Source organism: Vicugna pacos, unplaced genomic scaffold (genome assembly GCF_048564905.1).
Source record: "Vicugna pacos unplaced genomic scaffold, VicPac4 scaffold_19, whole genome shotgun sequence".
Classification (NCBI taxonomy): Eukaryota; Metazoa; Chordata; class Mammalia; order Artiodactyla; family Camelidae; genus Vicugna; species Vicugna pacos.
Window position 1 is genome coordinate 63,748,884 of NW_027328740.1, and position 20,953 is coordinate 63,769,836.

At 41.0% G+C, this 20,953-nt stretch overlaps 1 long non-coding RNA gene across 1 annotated transcript; it reads right to left on the reverse strand.

Annotated features, from left to right (window-relative positions):
* Positions 1-785: 785 nt before the first annotated feature.
* On the reverse strand, positions 786-19,544 carry LOC140693154 (uncharacterized). Its single transcript, XR_012068862.1, has 6 exons — positions 19,293-19,544; positions 15,520-15,694; positions 15,246-15,343; positions 14,165-14,294; positions 7,729-7,852; positions 786-1,059 (listed from the first exon to the last, which is right to left on the reverse strand). It is a non-coding gene; the product is annotated as an uncharacterized lncRNA (long non-coding RNA).
* Between the last annotated feature and the right edge of the window lie 1,409 nt (positions 19,545-20,953).

Genomic DNA, 20,953 nt, shown 5'->3' on the forward strand with positions numbered 1-20,953 from the left:
GGGAGTGAAACTGGCAGTGAAGTAAGCGAGGAAACAGCCCTGGTTGTAAGAATATTTCTAGGGAAGAAGGTTCCCTGATGGGCTGGCATGGGAATCGCTGTGGTTGTGAGCCCCCCGTTGCCCTGTGGAGGTGTGGGCAGGGAAGGAGAGAGGCTGTTCAGACTGGTCATAGTCATTACAGTTTGTAAACAGCTGAGTTCTGTTTCCTCACAGCTCAGACACATGCAGGACATGAGGATGCTTAGCTAATGACCAACAGTGGGTAGCAAAGGCCAAGAGTGCGGTGGGGAGGAGAGATGGGACCACCTTCTGGAAGAACTTCTGCCCCAGGGGTCCAGGAATGTAATTAATGTTTGGGGATGCACAAAGGGTTTGTATGGCCTCATCAGGTAGTTCCTACTTTAAACTGATAGTCTGGAATATATGGTAAAATACGGTGGAATGACTGCTCTTATTTTAGTTTCTACAAACTCTTAAACGGATGGATTTCTATCTCCATTATACAAGCACTGCTGGGTAACCTTTAGAGCCATGTGAGGATCAAACGAGTGAATACTTATTAATATTATTATCATGCTTCTACTGAATTAACACTTCAGCAACAGTATAATGGCCATGCTTCTTAACAACTGCCTCTGTAAGATCTCTTGTAAGTCACAAATAATAATTATAAAGAAAATATATTAAAATAATAACAATTACATTTACAACAAATATGTTGTTTATAACGATGATAGTGTTAGCATCTCCCTCTCATATTAAACAATACCCAACACTGGATTCCTTAGGAAGCAATGCCAATACACGTTTGGACTTTTCAAAGTCTTCAGCCCATGAAGCCATTTTACTCACATTGGTCCACCACAGCCAGAATTGCTGTTCCTTGTATGGTGGGCTGCCACGCTGTGATGTCCTGGGCTTTTTCTGGCACCATGCGTCTATACTGGGTAGTCAAGTTTCCACATACCCACTCTGATTTGCAATATATTGTTCTCCAGAGCCAACAGAGGGGCCAATGGAAAGAGGCCACAGATAAGGTGGTGAACCCAAACTGAATACCTGTTGAAGGAATGGACACACAACATGGAGTGGTGGATGGATGGAAGGACAACAACAATTCCTCTACTCCAGTAAAGAGAGAGGGGCAAATGGTGAACTAAATCCCAAAGAGAAAAGACATTCATGGTAATAATAATGTTCAACAGTGAAAGAATCCAAACAAAAGGCAAATAAAAAATCTCTCGGAAGAAGACTCATTACAACCTGTTTCTTTCACGTATATACCCTTAGTAGGAATAACATACTTAAAAATCTTCAACCAACCATAGTTGTTTGCTCGTAATAAACTTGGGAATCTTGAAGCATATTATTCACTCTCAGTGTTGAAATAATACAATCTTGGAAGATGATTTGTCATTGAGGATTAAGAAAAAGAATATTGTGGTTGTATATAAGAATTTAAATAGGAATAAGGAATGTACTTTTGGGAAAGCTCTGCATAGAGAATGTTGGAGGAAATGCACTGAAAACAGGCAAGTGAGCAAGCTCCCTTGAGTCTGGGAAGGTGAGTGCAGCACATTCAGAGTGTCTATGAAGTTATTACAAGTCACAGAAAGGTATGCAATTAAAGTGTCTTCCAAAGCAAAATATCCTTCTGCATGAATTTTTATCTTGATATTTCTATGGTCTGTGTGGTCACAGGAAGTCAAAGCTATGGTGGTGGCTTAGAAGTTCTTTTCTCTCTGTCTGTAGTTTACAGGGCATTGCTACAGATGGGGCAGCAGAGATCTGCATAAGCTCTTCCATGGGGTGGGGGAGCAGTTAGAAATGATAAGGCCAGAGATCTATAAGACTTTTAGACCCTAACTGACAGACTTTTAATTAAACTAGCACAGGTATGTAACTAAGACAGTGGATGAGAGGCAAGTTTGTAGTCCCTTTAGTGTTACTGCTCAGTCAAGGGATAGGGACCACTCTGGCCAGGAACGGCAAGACCGTGGATGGGGTGGATGGGTAGGAGGAGCTGACATTTGCTTCTGACCTGAGAGGCAGGGGTGTGTTGCAGAAAAGCCGACAGTGCTGGAAAGATGCCTCATGTCCACAGCCCAAAAGGAGCTGTCATATTCAGGGAGGTCAGAGAGCAAGAACCAGAGTTAGTGATGCCAGAGTGTCAGCAACGTGGCAGCAGTGATGTCAGTATCTGTGTCCAAAACCCACCTAACCCTACATGAACTCATCTGCCTACAGGGGGCAGGTTAGTAGCAGAAATGTGGGGAGTGGGTGCAGCCACTGGCAAATTGGCAAGTGGACATCCTAATGAAAAGCACTGCTCACAGTCACCATATTGGAAAGAGAGCCCCCACACTGTCAGATCCCCTTCTTATTCAAGAGAAATTAGAAATTAAGACTTCATTAGCAATCATCCCAGTTCAAATCCAGAAAAGATATCATTTATAATGACAACAAAGGCACAGGCTATTCAGAAATAAATTAATGAAAAATGTTAAAATGATTCTGATAAATGACTTTAAAAAAGAAAAAAATGATGATTGAATGAACAGTAGAATGCACCACCCTCTTCAGTTGACAGATTCAAATTTGGGGAACATAAAACATTTTTTCTCCAAAATCAATCTAGTATCTGAATGCAAATTTAGTTAATAATCCCGAATGGATTTAAGAAAAAATTCTGAAAGGTGATCCTAAATTTCTTCCAGAAATATACACAAATGTACAAATAAAATAATGAGGAGGGATGTTTGAAATTGTAGTATTAGGGACATTCTGGAAAAGGATAAAATAGGACCAACTGTAGGAGATATTAATCTATGGTCATGGAAACAGTATAGAAATAGTGCACTGAGAGTATGAATGAAATAGAATACATTTCAAGAATAGACGTGGATATTTAAGAGATTTTAGTAATATTATAAAACTGACACTTAAAATCAGTGGATTCAAGTACTGGTGTAATTTGCTAAATCATTAGAAGGCCTGGTACATTGTCCTCACTTTTGACATTAAAATAAATTCCAGATAATTTTTTAATTAAAAAATAAAACACTAGAAATAACCCAACATGATTTAATCTATTCAGATATTCAAGCGAGAAGAACTTTCTAAAAAGCTTTTGGAACAAAGACCAACAAGAGCAAAGGCCTAGCAACTCAGCAAGGCCAGAAACGCCCCCTGTAAAACAAAACTGACCCTCGCCCAACCCTCTCTCACGGCCCTGTATTGCTCTCTGATACTTTCTATACTCTCTTCTTCCATTTAAAGTCCAGTTTCTTGGAGAAGTGCCTGCGCTGATGACTCCTCCAGGGCTCAGAGCCCTGCATCCCCCACGGCCCTCACCGCGGCACTGAGACAGGAGTTGCACTGCCGGTGGCTGCGTGTTTCAAACCAGAGGGCATTTTCAGCTCCTGTTTATTTGATTACCAGGTAGCTTTTGCCATGGACAAATATTTTCCTCTCAGTGGAATATTTTCCCCCCTTAATTTTTGTTTTACTTAAATAAATTTTAAAAGCCCAGGCAGAAAGGTGTGTGTGCACATATGCACATACTCAGATACAAACAGATCTGTTTTATAAAGGCTACCTAAGTGTAGTCCTCCTCCACCTTTTCCTCAGTTTAGACAATTAAAGGTGGGCTTTAGCCCTTGTTTTTTTGCCCCACACACCACTCTTTCTCACTATACTCCTTTTAGTCAGTGTTCAAATCACTCTTTAGCAAGGTTACAGCCTTCTCTGTGTTGCCTCATCTAGTTTTCTCTCAACTGCTCTGCTATTCTTCTCTCTCTTGGTGGATTTCTCTCCTCCCATTTGCCATGTACATGGCACTTTCCCCAGGGCCTCGTCTTCAGTCCTCTGCCGGGCAGGACTGAATCGCCCCCACGGCCTCACCCACAGCTCCTCTGAGTTCCTGACTGGTGAATCCAGCTTAACAATGGACATCACCCCTCAGATGTCCTGTAGACACTTCGCACTGAAAATGCCACACACAGAACCATCTCCTCGAAACCAGCTCCTCCCCTTACACTCCCCCTGCAGATCCGCTCCACGGATGGGTCACTGGAAAGTCACCCTAGCATCTCTGTGGCCTGCCGCCCCAGCCCTGCAGTCCCCCCTGCAGCAGTCACCACTTCTGCCGCCCATGTCTCTCTCCTTCTGCCCAAGGCCTCTCTGCAGGCGTGTGCCACTTGTTGTCTGGGTTACCTGGGGTGGTCCCCGAAAAATCCTTTCCCCCCAAAATATGGGCCTCCCCCAAAAAATAGTATCTTCCACTCTGCTTCCAGAATAACCAGATATTCTGCAACATAAACATTATGCAATTTTCTTACTTACAAATATTCCAATATATCCCTGTTTCCTTAAGGATACATTGAAGTATAAGCACACAAGGCCCATTGTGACAGAGGCCTTCTGCACCTGATATTCCCACCTATGGATCCTTTGTTCTAGCCCTACTTGTTGTTCTTCAGTCTGGCCAAGCCGCTTCATGCCATGTACTCTTATATGTCTCTTCCTCTCTGCATGAAGTGTCCACTCCCTCTACCACAAAATAGAGAGCTAAATTCCTTTCACCTTTCAGGATTCAGTTCAAATATTTCCAGCTCTAGGAAGTCCAATTTGTGTTCACCTGTTTAGCAATCCATCAACTACTCGCCATGCCTCGCCTGGCCTGGGGAGTGCAGACACCACGTCTTACCTGTCTTGGTCTCCCCAGCAGTTGATACAGTGTTTGGCATAGCAGTGCTCAATGTCTGTTGGTTGGGTAAATAAATGAATCAGTAAAGAGATGAGAGGTCTACAATTCCCCCCAGTTACTCAGCTGCCATTTTGGAAAGTTCATTCTTCGGAGTTAAGGAAATGTCAGTGCAGGTGTTGGGCAGACGGAACAGAGGTGAGGGTGTGGGGGAGACAGGCCTGGTCCTGGAGAGTGCAGGAAGGCGTGGGTGAGATAGCACTGGAGAGAGAGGGAATGGAGGGGGCGGGTGAAAGGAGATGTTGAAGAGCAACTGATATTAAATGCAGTAAATTAAATGGAGAACATAATATATGAAGGGAAGATCAAGTTAACACAGCAAGGGTGGAAAAGGCAGTACCAGAGACGAAGAGCTCTCACTTCATCCCTCACAGCATTTCACTTATGGCACCCGCCCTCTGGGAAGGCAGCGTCAAATTCTTGAGAGACTGGTGTTTGTGCTGTGGGTGCTCTAAGTACAAAACGGTATCTTATGGCTTCCAGATTTTAAGACTGATAGATTATTTCTCTTATGTCCCATGTCTGAGTTCTCAGGCAGCAGGATCATTCGCTGGTGGGGGGAGAGCTATTGTGGTAAACAACTCAGAGTTACTCTAATAATCTCAAAGGACAGTGGGGAATTCAATAAAACAAATAAAAGAGAAATTTCACTCAGAGAAAACCATATGTCATATAGAACCTTGTGGGGGCATTGGGGGCAATGTTACCGCCACCTCATCTAACAGTTTTATGTGAGTGTGCTGAAAATCCAAGCTCAAGTCACTTAAACACGTATGAGAACCAGGGTCCAGGCTGTGGTGCTCCAGACATGGACGGGAAGATGAAAAGCCTGACTACTGCCTCTGACAGGATCAGTGCAGCCAGGGAGCACAATGCACACGGACACGATCACGCACCATCAAGACAAGAATCAAGTGCAATTCATGCCTAGAAAGGAGAGTAGAAAATCTCTAAAAAGTGGAGGGGTCCCTGCCAAGGCATGGCAAGTGTCCTTCCTGGCAGAAAAACAGATAAAAGTACTTCAGGCGAAGGAGACTAGTGTTGGTGGCTGAGAGCGAGGCCTAACGAAGCACAGGTAAAGGGCTCCAGGGTCATCTGTCACAAGCTATTCCCCTTCAGCAGCTAAGAGGCGTAACTAAAAAGGCAGGTGGGGTGTCATTAATGATCACGAGGAAAACTGGGAGGAGGAAACTGAGGTCAGGAGATCACCACCAAAGGCACTTTATTTTAGAAGAACAAAAATATTTCAAAAGCACTAGGAAATTCTATCTCCCATGAACGAAAAGAACCCAAAATAAGTTTCACTCCAGCATTGAATACAGAATAACAGACGGCCTACTTTCAGAAATGGATTGAATTATCTAATTAGTCAGGGATTTTTTAGATAATACGAAAACGAATAAATCTGAACAATCTCTCTAGAATAGCTGTTACTCCACCCTGTTTTGTAGGGTAGAGTTAGGCTGAATTATTTAATTTGTATTTTAATTAGACTATAAAGTTCTAAAAGCCCTATCAATTTTTCCCAAAAGCATACAACTTTTCCTTTCATGAACTTTATTTGACTTAAGTAGAACAATAACTTTTTTCCAAGGCTTTTTTTGTGTGTGTTAAAATACCAAATGATATGCTGCCCCCAGAATGTTGTTGTTATTATTAATGCTGATAATAGCCCCAATAAGACATATTTACCATTATGACTCATTTTGGATTAACAGGTCATTGGCTTAAAGTCCTTTTGAAAATAAGAAGAATAAACGAACATAATTTCTACAGCAGGGACAGAAGCTGCACCCTTAATGGCACCTGGTCACTAAACACAACAAAAGCAAAGATGAAACTCAAATCAGACACCAGATCACAAAGCATAGCTGACTGAAGATGCCACAAGGTGACCTTTCATTCACCGAGGGAACCAGATGTGTTTCTATGTATAATGTATATTTTTAAAAGCAATTATTTTATATATAGAATGTAATTTAGGAAAAAGAAAACTCCCTCTATCTGTAGACTTATAAACAGGAAGCACAAAGTGGTGCCTTTGCAGACATGAATCTGCAAGCATAAATGCGAAGCCTATTAACAAAAATCTTTTCCTGTCTCCTATGCTTAAAAAAAAAATAAAACTACTTCAAGGCAGTGGTGAGCTGAAAGGGCTCAGATACAAAACGTGCACATCATCAGCCTTCTAGCAGATAAAAGTGCGCCATGCATAATAGAAAAGATAACGTTTCCTATGGAAATCTATTTTGAGATGCAACAATTAAAAGGCAACTGAGAGCTCAAAACCAAGTTCAACCAAAGAGAAACAGAGCCCAAGCAAATGTACAGAAATGGACAAAGACATTGGAGAAGGAGGAGATCTGTGTTCTACCGATACTCCAGATCAGCAAATTCATTCTGAATTCAAGCCAGTGATGTGCCATGAGGTCACTCAAGGAATCAGGCAGAAACCATCGGCCAGAAGAAATAGGAACAATATCAAAGGTAGGTGTGAGATGTGGAAGGGGTGACCATGTGAACCTTGCTGCCATGAGGCAGGATGCTCTTGCGGGCTTTCTGCACCGGCTGGCTGGCTCACATGACTCTGTTTAGAAGGATATCAGCCAACAGCTGTGCCACAAGGGCTACAGCCCGAGCTGAGTCATACTAGTAACGGTTCTGAGTTCATCCTTAGACGACATGACCAGAAGGATTTGAGAATCAATGTTGGAGACGTATCTGAATGAGTATTCCATTTCATTCCTTGGCAGTAAACATTCAGCTTTGTACAACATAAATATTGACAAAGATACACACAGGCACCCTATTTGAAAGCCTGACTGCATAATTGCATCTAATGGAGAAAAGTGGGCTCCGTGTCGGTATGCTAGGTCATTGTTTGGCTCGGTAACCGATGCTTCTGAGACCCAAAGCATATTCTAGTATAACCGACAGCACAGAAATCTCCACTGATGACTTACTCATTTCAGGGTATTCATAAAGTAACGCCAGTTTGCCCATGGGATACAGATGGTTGTACCGTTCCCATCGTGGGGTGGTCTGTTCTGCTCCCGAAACTGTGGCACCATTAGATTCATGACCCAGCTGTCAAACAGATCAAATAATAAGGCAGGATATTATCAGACCAAGGTCATAAAAGTATTCCTGACATCTCAAGCTGAACACATCATCGTCCCAAGGATTTAATTTCTTGTTTTCAGGATAAATTTCTTTTTATTGCTGCCTCCCTACCCTCAAATATTGTGAAAACTAGTCCTGACTACGTGCCTTGGTTTTACCAAAATTGTAACGACTATTACTACTTTATCTCCTACCTCCTTTTCAGGTGGGCATTTTAGCTTTTAGAAGATGCCGTCCCTCATTTGTCTTTTTTACCCCCATTTCTCTGTTATTATCCACCATGGCCTTTCCAGTCTGAAAATCGTCAGAGAAAATAATTAAAAGAAAGTAATACAGGGTCTGTGAGCTGGTGATAAGTGCTGTGGAGGAAAATAAAGGAGGGCGAGGAATGTGTGCTAGGGAGGAGTGGGGATGGGACAGTGACCTTTGAATAAGGCAAAGACGGAAGCAAAGGGGTGGGCAGAGGAGGGGCAGAGGGAACAGTGATCATAGGCCTGGAGGTCCCTCAAGCTGGACAGACAGCATGGAGACTGGTGGGGGCCACAGTGAATAGGAAATAAGTGGTGGTTTTGGGGGTGGAGCCTTAGAGGCTGCCATGAGGATGTGGGCATTTTTCCCTTTGAAGGAATTGCGGAGCCCTGGAGGGTCACCGAGCAAAAAAGTGATACTCTAACGTTGGATAGAACAGGTCCAAAACCCTAATATAAGCTGAACAAATCAAGGGACAAAGAAGTGATATGTCACCTCAAATTCAGTGCAGAGCTTGAAAGAAACACAGCCTTGACTCGCAGCCCAGTGCTCTGCCCCCTTCTGAATGCTGTCCCACAGAGCTGTCTCTAAGGTTATGTTTTTTCCTCACTCAGAGGCTTGTGGGACAAAGGAATGCTTCCCCCTTTTTCAAGTGGCAATTTGTCCTGAAAGGAAATCAGAGTTGGCAGTGAAACAAGGTATGGACCTGTAGCCTACAGAGCTGTTGTCCCTGAAAGCAACAGCTGGCGCGTGGTTTACTCGTGGAGTTCAACAGAAGAGACAGAGCAACAACAGACAACTTAGCGTCTGGCTGAGCTTCAGCTGACTGCACTGCACGTTTGGATGGATTTCAAATTTGGACAGTGAGGCAGCTTCTCACGAAAGGCAGGTGTATACATCATACATGCCCACACGTCTGTATGCATACACACGTAGACACACACAGAGCATATGATGTGACTTGTAAAGAGCTGCCTCTGCTTGGTTTCCCACAGCCTCTAATCTCAGCATTAACCTTTCACTGGCCATGCTCCCAGGTGTGCTTTGAGATTTCTTTGCAATGGAACATGCCCTTCGCTTCACAAACTTTCCCCACTTCTTTCAATGACATTAGGGGAACAGCAGGGAGCTCTGGGAAGTGCTGGGGATAGGGACTCGAGATAACTCTGAATCTGATTCCACAGTTCATGGCTTATTTGTTAGTTAACTTTATTTACATTCAAAATGCAATTGTTGCAGATCTCAGAAGATGATTTACACTCACTGCTATGGCAGAATGTTGCAGTTAGTAGACCCACCACTGGATCCTCTTATTCAACACGTTCTTACAATATTTCAGATATTACTGTATCACAAATGCCCATTTCTATATTTTTGATATCTGCTTTTCAGTATAATTATCTTCCTTCTTTATTCTCTAAACCTTATGCTTTTAAAACATTTTTCTGAGAAGTGTTCCATAGGCACTTTACATATGAAAAGTTGATAAAGAGATCCTGGAGATCAAAACCACATTTAAATCCTGAGATATACTCAGCTGTGTCATATACATGGCTAGGTTTAGTCTGCTTACTTTGTTACTTTGTTTAGTAATTTTTGTTTGAAACAACAAGACTACACTCAATAACTTTTAATACCCTATAGTGGAAAAGTATATGACAAGGAATATATATATATATATATATCACTATGCTGTACACCAAGAATTAACACAATATTGTAAACCAACTATACTTTCAACAGAAAAAGTTGAAATAAAATTAAGAGATGAAACTTCCACTGCCCAGGGTGCTGTCAGGATGAAACGATTCAAAGCATGCCAGGTATCAGCAACCCCCCTGACACAGCAAAACCCCATGTGGGATCTTCCTTTTGAGCAGCACAGGCTAACCGGCTGTGGTCACCTGTAAATAGGGTTGAAGTCACTTAGACCCTTGGCTTGGGATCACCGTGGCCACAGGGTTGGGGGTCACTGCGGCACCTACGAGAATAATGCGGCCAGCCTGCTGCTAAAGCCGCTCCCCAGGCCGCAGCCCAGAGCACTGCAGGCAGGTCTGAGGTCCGGCCGGGGGCGCGCAACTCCACAGCCACTCGGGGCCCTGCGGTGCGGGTGGCGCTGGGACCACACTCGTCCATCACCCTCCCTGGCACCCAGACTCGGGATTCTCCTGCGGGAATTTTTCTCTGCCTCATACTTCCTGTCTCAGCCTCTTGTGGAATCCGGTCCATGCCCCAGGGAAGAAGGGCTTTTACCCTCCGGGACCCAAATCCATCACAGTTTGGATCCAGAATGAAACTTCCATGTTAACTCACCTGGCGCTCCCTTCTTGTGCTGAACTGCCCTCCCCCGTCAATGGCATTAGGTCATATTAGAAGTCCCGACTTGCTTGTCCTTAGCTAAGACCCTGAGCCTCTTGCTCAGTCTTCCTGAGTGGAACCACTCATCTGTGGCAGAAAAGCTTGGGCTGTCGTCTACCCATCATTGTCAACGGTCTTTGGGTTTTCTGTTGGTTTAAGGTTCTCGTGCAGGGATATCAATTTGCACATGAGAAGCACCTTTTGACATTTTAAAAAATACAGACACTGGATCCTCCCCACTCTCCAGCCAAGGCTGGAAGCTTTCTCCCTCTAGCAGGGGTTACATAATCATTTGCTTGGGAATTGATCACACATATTGGCATAATCATAGTAAATTGCCCTTTACTCTGTGCTTGCCACGTGGCATTTTCTACTTCATGTTGTCTTTGTACTTTCATTATCACATTTAATCCCTGAATTATAGATTATCACCATTTCTGTTGAGGACACCCCTACTTGCTAATCTTGAATACAAGTATCTTTGATTCTCTTAATCTATTTCATTCCTGAGTTTCCTGTTCCTGAATTTAAAGAGTGAATTATGGACACATGTATTTAAGATTCTCTTATTATATGTATCTGACTCATCCTCTAACCAAATCATATCTGGAGAAGAGAGATGTTCTCTTTTAAACATTTGCTTTTTCTTATTATATAGTAGTGCATACACACAGTGGAAAATGTAGAAAACATATAAAGTAAGAAAATTACAGCCATACATTATCTAAACACCAAAGGACAATGCTATGTCATTTTGGGCATTTAACTATTTTTCTTAATATTTTATCATAAAATTTCCCTAGGAAAGTTGCTTAACCCTGGAATTGTACTAGCCTTTTGTCCAGTACAGAATAACATTCCCAGAAATGACCCCAACATCAAAATAGTATGTGAGGCTGGGAAGGCCACAGGGCACTCAGCTTATTCTCTGAGTCCTACAAAGAATGCTGTTAATTCACTGATTTTACGCATTCGATGCCTGTGAGTCACTCACTCACTCAGCTGGCTCGGACTGAGACCTACTTTATACCAGGTGCAGATCCAAGTGCTGGGGAGGCCCCAGAGGGAGCCTGGATCACGGCATCACTCTCCTTCTTCTTTTGCTCCCAGAATCCTACTCAAGAACCCCACATGGGATTGGGGGGTGGAGGCAGGTGAGATATAGTGAAATTCATTTCATTATGTTCCTTTAGACATATTTAAATAGCATGAAAATAGTCGCTAATTTTGATAAGTTTTCTTTTCCCTTCCTATGTATTTTTGAGGAAGTGTATAGTTTTGGTGCAGCAAGAGTAATTGATAGATCTTTGGTATGTTAGGATTTTATATGAAAAACTAAGAAGGAAACTGCACTTATACAAAGAGAAGAGGCAGTGAGGAAAAAAGAAGCCACCCTCGAACTTGGCTACAATTCAGAATTCCTGGTTTTCAAAAAAGGGAATCATAATTCAAAATAAATTCCCTAAATATTTTAACCCATAGTAGAAATACATGGAGGCAAAGTTCAGCTCACTGGAACCTAGAACAGTGTGCTTACTTAAGCAAAGGTATAAACAGACCACAGATACTATAATGCATCCTTTACTTTAAACTAGTTCATGTGAGCAAGTTTCATTTCACATGAATTGCTCAGTACCAGTTTAGGAAATATATCCTTCTTGATTGGTAAAAATAGCTCACGGATAACCAGATTCAACAAAATTTAGTGTTCAATAATTTACTTATTTCCTTCAGGAAATGCTTTTGAGTAATCTGAGTTAAGTATTTCCTCTATCTGATCTATTTCTTTTCACAGAGAAAAGTAGTATTATTTGTGGGGGGCCACTCATGACCTGAGGACTGCCGAGCACAGAGGTTGGACCTAAACTCCCACAGTGCAGGGAATCAGGCTCTGAGGTTGATCTCTCATGGACAATCTCTGTCCCGCCACCCCTTTGAGGAATGTGCCAGATGCATTAAGGCCTGAAGGAACATCCTGAGCTATCAAGTCACTAAGGACCTTTGGAAGGAGAGATGCAATCGGCATGCAAGTTAGTAATCTTAGCCTGAAGAACAATCACCTGAGATAATAGCACAGGAGTCATGATGTTAGCTTAGAGGAACAATGCCTTAGTTTATCATCTTGGTTCCAGGAACTCTTAATCTTAGTTTTACGAGAACTGTAAACAATAATGATGTCTGTAACAATATACAAGTTAATGATTTTAGTACACGTTGTTAATGTGCCTTAAAACAATACCTTTGCCTACATGCAGGAATGTATGAGCTAATGGGTTAAAATCATATAAATTAACTGCTGGAAATAAATTCGGCGTCCACTCTTGACCTAGCGTCTTGCGGGCTAGAGTGAGACCCTCTCAACCCCACCTTTTAGTCTTGTCTTTCTTTCTCAGTCCTGCAGCACAGGTTTTCTGGACGTGATCGATTTTCGGCTGGCTCCGACAATTATTTGCACATGACCTACTTTTACTTCTCTGGAAATATCTGACTGTGAGCTCAGGGCAAGGGTTGTCTACTGCACAGTAGGGAAAAAAAGATTCATTTCACAGCGAAGATCAGAATCTTTTCTTGAGGGGCGTGGTGAGCTGGGGGACAAGGGAAATGCCTGTTTCGAGACAGACCCCAGTTATCCATACTGAAGCTGAAAGTTGAAGCCATTATGAAGAAATGTGGAAGGACACACTGACACGCAAAGGGGTTCACTCTGCAAAAACAGAAAGAAAGAAAGAAAGATAGAAAGAAAGAAAGAAAGAAAGAAAGAAAGAAAGAAAGAAAGAAAGAAAGAAAGAAAGAAAGAAAGAAAGAGAGAAAGAAATAAAGAAAGGAAGGAAGGAAGGAAGGAAGGAAGGAAGGAAGGAAGGAAGGAAGGAAGGAAGGAAGGAAGAAAGAAAGAAAGAAAGAATAATTAATTTAACTGCCCTATAAAGAGAATGGACAGAAACTTGGTAATAAGGGAGAGAGAAGGAAGGTTAGGGAAGGGAGGAGAAACAATGAAAGGGAACTTGGATGCGGTGGGCAAAATAGCAGGTTTCTGGAGCCTACAATGAAGGATGATAAGAAAAAAAGTAAAGTTTAAAAAAGTTACAAAGTTTAAAATAGTTTAAAAATTAAAAAACGAAGTAAAAAAAATAAATTTTTTATCGTGACATGGAAGATTTTAAAATGATGGAGGTTTATTATTTCAAAATTCAAGTTGTTTGAGTTTCTCCCCCATGCTCCAAACAACAGTAAGATCTGCTTGTGTAAGTGGTTTTGGGGGACACCACAGAGAGGGGCGAGCTCTGCAGTTACGTTGGCCAGGAACAGAATGCTGGTGTGGAAGGCAAGACAGAAGAGAGATCAACAGTTTCATGAGAACAGAAACTCAAAGCCAGAAATTATCTTAAAAAGTTTAGTGTGGTAGGCAGAAAAATGTTCCGCCACAATATGTCTATGTCCTTATCCCCAGAACATTGGAAGAGGTCAGATTCCCTGGGAAAGGGGGCCTATGTTTGCAGATGTGGTTAAGGTTGCTAACCAGTCGACTCTAAGAGAGACCATCTGGATTATAGATGTGGGCCCAGTGTAATCACCAGGGCCGTTAAAGGAGGAAGAAGGAGGCAGAAGAGGGGGGAGAGGAGAGGAGATGTGACCACAGGATCAGGGTCAGAGGAACACAACCATGCTGACCTTGAGATAGAGAAAAGTGGTCACAGGCCAAGAGACGCAGGTGGCCTCTGGAAGCCACAGAAGTCAAAGATACAGGTTCCACTGGGGCCTTCAGAAACAGACGTGCCAACACTTTGACTTCAGCAGGCTTCTGCGTTCAAGAAAAATACAAGGTTATATTTGTGTTGTTTAGAGGAGACTTTTTCTTTTTTCTTCCTACTACCATGAAATTTGGGGATACTAGTTAAAACAGCAACACAAAGCGAATACAGTAAGCTCCTTGAAATGTTCAGAAATTGCAGATAACACTGGACTGTCCACTCTGATGTGGGATTGGGCTTATGTGAAAATCAAAAAGACAGTGTGACCTTTGCTAACATCTGCTTTTCTCATTTTTAGGAAGAGAACATTAAGTCAAAACTTCTGTTGTTATTATTTTAGACAAGTGTCTCTTAAAACATTATGTAACCCTGTGCCTTAGGACCCCAAGGGAGTCTGTGTTCTTAGAAGAACATGGATTCAGAGAGATAGGGTCTTACATCTGAGTCCCACAGTGGTCTCTTATTGGCAATGAGAGCTTGGGGAAATCAGTTACCCTCTTTAAGCCACAGGATCTTCATTTGCAAAAGGAAGATAAGAATAAGGATTGTTTGGGTGATTAAATTGTACACAGATACACGCACACATACATATATATACAACATTAAATACAGTGACTAGCACATACTAGGCACTCAACAAATTTCTGTTATGGATTTTTAAATGCATATATAAAAGGAGGAGAAATTTGCAGGAAGTTGTGGGAAAACTTAGTTCATGGCCCCAAAAAGGGCCATCTCTCAATGGGCTCTGATCCGTCAGTCCCCAGTGGTGGGCTAATAAGCAGAGACTATAGCACTTGAGGATTTATGTTAAACATAAAAAGGAAGGCATTTAAACATAATTATTAAACAGCAGGTACGTTTATACTGTTGGCTGGATCATCTTATCTGGAGAGCTTTAATAAGCAGAGAGTCTCCCCTGTTCTAGAGATGGCCACGCAGGAAAATGATGTGGGTGGGTGGGCCGTTCTCACCCCAAGAACACATGACTGAGTACTCACGGAAGCAACACCTCTTGTATGTTATTCCAGATGGACTGTCCTCCCATGATTATTGTCAGCTGTGTCATCAGTTCAAGGAGACAGCCACTTGGGTCACACTGGAATATTAGAAAGAAAATCTCATTTAAATTTTAGATAGCTCTAACATGAAATAAAGTCATTATTTTATGCCTAAAAAAATCAAAGGATCAGAGAGTAAAGACACTTTTCTTTGGGCAACTAAGAGAAAACCTGAAACAGGTTAGACTGTCAGAACACAAACCTGTATTCACACCTCTTCATTTCTGTATTTTTACAGCCAATACACCAGATCTCACGGATAAGTCACAAATCTGCCCTTAAAGAATGTGATGTAGAAACACGAGGAGTAGTAGTTGACAAACTGGAACAAGAACACCTTCATGGCTGGGTTATTCTCATAGTCAGTCTGGTCCTTGGGAGCTCTGCAGCTAGAATAAAGAAAAGGTAAGTCTGTAAATCTGTGAACGGCTTTGAAACCCTAATCAAAGCCACGGACACATGAGTTAACACGCTAAATATGTATGTGTGTGTATATATATATATATATATATATATGTACACAATTCACACTGTTTTATATCAGCTGTTTTGAATTTCTTAACTTATCCACTATGTTATTTCCAACTGTACACAATGTTGTAAGAGTTTCTCCCACTAAGAACGCAATATCCCACAAGGCAAAAAAAAAAAAAAGTCACCCGTTCCTTAAAATTTATAAGCACAACAGTATCCAATGGTCAAGAACTGTCCTCTGTCAGGTGTAATTTGAAAGAAAGCTACTTCTCAACATCCTGCTAAATAAAATTCTCTTGTCTCCCTGAACGGCAGTAAGGTAGGACTATTGAAGAAGACAAACAAAACACGGGGCAACTTGCTAGAAACATTTGGGGAACATAAAACGATCATCCTCCTAGTTCAGAATTTGAATTGGTCTTAGTATTTTCAGAAGATGACCACTGAGCAGACCACTGGGAGAACCACCCAGCCACATGCAACGTGTGGGAAGCACTTAACTTAGGCCGCTAAGCCGCTGGGTGGGATACAAGCCAGAGAGAAGAAATATTTATTATAGAAGCCGCAGCTGATGAGAATGGAGCTACACTAACAGGAACAGCATGGGGGGAAGACACATAACAGTGTGATTAATTGTCCTCTCCGTAACGCGCAAGCAAATCTGCCACTGGAACCACGACCCTCTTCCACTTATTTGCAATACAGAGACTATTTACTTTCAACAATAGGGTACATTATCTAATGTAATTGAAATTATTATTAAACACTGACATATTTACACAGAGCTTGGACATTCTAAAGCGTCCTTTGTCCCTTTTACTAATGCAAAAATGGAGCTAATTCACTTCTCATATAGGCTAGAGAAAATAGGTTTGCAGTTGAAGTTAACTAAAGACTGTAATGTACTGCAATTCAAGTTCCTAAAAGATAGTCTCTGTTTTGACCTGGTTCTAAAACTTGTGTAGAAATTATCTCAGCTGCAGGAGCTTACCAGAGTCAGTCATCATGACTGACACGTTCTCATATATGGCGTTCAGGGTCATGAAGATGATAAAACTGATGAGGGAAGCAGTGATGGGCGTGGCCCACCTGCACAGTCAGGTACTTTTGGATTGGGTCTGTTCCACTCAGGTTCTTGGGAAGTTTTGCAGAAAATACAATGAACACTGAAAGTCCGTAGACAATGATCCCAATAACTGAAGCAATGGTCAACAGGACCTGACAACCCAAAAACCCAGCAGCATGAGACTCACTAATGATCGTATTTTTACACAGAAAACTTGCCCCCAATCCAGCTTAAACAGAAAACATGCATGTGTTGTAAACTTCACATAAACGTGAGAAGTGATATAAATCGCACGTAAATGCCATAAGAGACGTGAATATCAGGCATGTTAATTTTTAGTGGAGGAGGAATGGAAGATGTCAAAAAGAATGAGTGCATCCACTAATGTAACACGCTGGCAGCAGGAGCAGCTGTGTGCAGGGCATAGGGAATATATGGGAACTCCACTTTCTGTGAATTTTTCTGTAAACCTAAAACTGCACTAAAGAAGGAAGCCTGTTAAGTATATTTTAATGGGTGAAAATGGGGTAACTGGTGGCATGTTCTTTTGGAGGGACGTCTGTGATAGCAGAACCAATGAAAGTATCCCTTCTACATCTGTAGAATTACTTAGGTTATGAACTAGTTGTAACCCATGAAGGGGATATGCTTCCTTTCAAGGGAGAACCTATCACTGATTCAGGGGTCAGCAGGTGCTAGCTGTCGTCTTCATTCTGAATAGAACCAGTGAAGCTGTGGACATGCCCTGAGGGAAAGAGTGGAAGTGACAGCAGGTCTCTGCTGATGAAAGCTTCACATGCTTTTCATACTCCTTGAGATCTTAAAATGGCAGGTATTCCTACTCCCTGCATTTGCACAAGATTCATGTCCCTGATCCACTGTAGTTCTGACTGTGTGGACCCAAGGGCAGCGGGGGTGTCTGAAACATAATTTGCACGTGGCTAATAGGGTTTCAGTTCCTCACTAGGCAGGTTTTTTTCTGGCCACTGAAGAATGCGCATTAAAGATCCCATTTTTAAACTGTTTTCCTTCCATCTACCTTCTTGGTCATAGTCCAGAAGCATGTACTCAGTGTCCCTGGCTGCTCCTGATGGCAGCCCCAGAGAGAAAGCTACAAAGAATGTGAATTTCAGGACTAAGTGAACCACATCATGTTATTTACAGCAGCGGGCGGCTGGTTTGCACCTGCAGGGGAGAGCAGAGGGAGTGTTTACAAGCCCCTCCTGGAGCCACACTCCTGCACCTGGATCCCAGCTCTGATGCTAGCTGTGGGGCCTTGTGCAAATTTCTTAACCTCAAGGGGCTTCAATCTCCTCACCCATATAATGGGGGAATAACAATAGCAATTCATAGGACTATTGTGATGAATCAATTATTTACTAATTGTGAAAAAATTTGGAACATTTACCGCAGGCATGTGAAAAACTCTGCGTAAGTATTAGCTACGAATATGGTGACCAAAGTCTTAAAAAGGTGTTTTTATTAGTTTTTAAGCCATCAGTTTGTAGAGAAAGCATTTTATTTTCTCCTCTACTCTCTTTCATCATCCTTTTCTTCACAGTTAAATCTTCATGCTTGTGAAAGGAATAACTTTTTGGTGTGTGTGTGATTAAATGTGAAAATTAGTTAAGGCTGAGAAAAATGTATGATAGAAGGTATATTAAGCCTTCCTCTCTTGTACAGCACATAAAGGCAATTTAAATAGTATGCATTTTTAGAAGTCTGCATAATAATTTTTTAATTATATATGAAGTAAACATAATAGTTAAGAATCCTTAAATGCTTACTATTGCTTCAGCACACATCTATTTTTCAAAATCCTCACAATCACCCTGTGGGGAAGGTAATATTATATCTTTTACAGATGAGGAAATAGAGCCACGTGGAGATGATGCAATTTGCCCCAAATCAAGCAACTATTCAGTGAAAGTACTGAAATACTCAAAGAGCCCAAAGACACACTAACTGTATAGCACTGTCTCCTACATGGTCTGTAAAATCAATTCTAATTCATTTCAGAACTTTTACAAACTTGACACATTTCCATTTTTCTTCCAAGCACTTAATGGGTTCACTATTTCTTAAGAAACAGGAAAGCTTTCCATTCTCCTTCCTCAAGTTTCTTCTTATTTATCACATTTTCTGATCATAAATTTAACATTTGTTCATTAAAGAAAATTTGAAAGTACTCAGTAGTGGACAGAATTGCTGTCCTGGATCTGTCCCCAGTCTTAGAAGAGGACCCAGAACTTGCTATAGGATAAGTAACCTCTATTTTGTTTATAGTCCTGTGATTTAACCTCGATTGACCCACTCTTTCTGAAGCACCAGAAGTAGATATAGTTGGTTTAAGACAAATAATACCCCTCATAGTATTGGCCTCGCACATGATTGGAGAATTGGCAAATAACCCAGGAAGAGCCACTATTATGTGAGGAGATACTTACTGGTGCCCATGTGAACCATAAGCTTCCTCTATTAAGAGAGGAAGCTGCCAAAAGAGACCTGTCTTGGTTTGGATGGATGATCTGGGATGCTGCGTGCCTAGAAGCAACATGCTGAGACATCTTTGGACACAGAATGAAGACAGGACAAAAGTAGCCCTTGACATCATCTGGGCTAGAGTATCTCTCCTTGACTGAAGCCAGACCACAGACCTGAGGTTTTCATTTACAGGAACCAATAAATCCCATGCATCCCCATTTTTTGGTTGTTGTTTAAACACATTGGAGATTGATTTTGTCACCTACAATCAAAAGACTCCAAATCTGAAAATGAATAAAAAAAAATAAGAATAATGCTTTGACCTATAGACATAATTTCTTCAGAACGGTGCATTGTTTGTATATTACAAATCATTTTATATATTAATTTTATTCTCAAATCTATCATAAGCATAACACTTTGACATGTCATAAAATATTTTCATGGACACACTTTTTCATGGTTGCATACTATTCTACTTTGTGAATAGTTGGAAGAATATTTTGGCTGAGATTTTATATATGTCTGTGACTTGCATCCATAATGAATTTTCCCTGTCATTTTGAAATAATTCCTGATTAAAGTTTTTCAAAGCTGAATTAGTGGATTAAAACATATGAATATTTTTGACTCTTGATATCAACTGTCAGACTGCTTTCTAAGAAGGCTTGAGGAGTACACCAGAAATTAACACAGCATTGTAAATCAACCATACTTCACAAAAATTATCCAGTAACCTAGGCATGGGATTGGTGATCACTGACATTTCATCCTCATAAACAGAGCTGTGTCACTTGAGAGGTGGAAAACTATTTCATTTTGATGTGCACTGAGTGAATTACCATTGAAGTGTGACATCTATTTTTTCCTTTGTGAATGTGTGTTCATCTTCTCTGCCTTCTACGCTCCTGAGATATTTTGATGTTACATTTGAAGTGATCTGAACTCTCTATGTATTGAAGGAATTAGCCCCTTGTCGGATTTGTAAACAAATAACAACCTCTGGTGTTTTGTTTAAAATTAGGATGCTTATGATGCATGGAAATCTTTGTATAATTTCCTCTGAAACTTACTGTTCATCTAGAGGTTGTATACTCATCCATATTTATTTCTAGTTTTTTTTCTAGTTGTGTTACTTTTTAAATGTTTCTGGAATTTATCATAATATATGGTTCACTGTATGATTTCAATCTTTTCTTTTCCCCCCAAGTAGCTAACAAGTGTTCCATTCACTGAATAACCTTTATTTATCTCCCTGATTTGTAATGCCTTCCATCTCTTATAGTAAATTATTATTGATATCAGAGCCCATATCTGGACTTCCTGCCCTACTTTCTAATCTGGCTATTCTTGAACTAGTAAAACTCTCATTATCTTATTAATTATTATATTACTAATATGATTTTATTCACAATAAACCCAAATGAATTTTATAACTTCTGATATTTTGGAGATATGATCTTTTAATCTAGAATCATGTGATTAAAGCATCTTTTATATCTTTCAGTAGTTTACTTTTATTTTTTGATAGATCCTACTATTCTTTTGTTAGGCTATTCTTAGACATTTTACCTAGGTTATTACACTTGGAAAATTTTAGAAATCTTAATGCCTCCATCTGGTC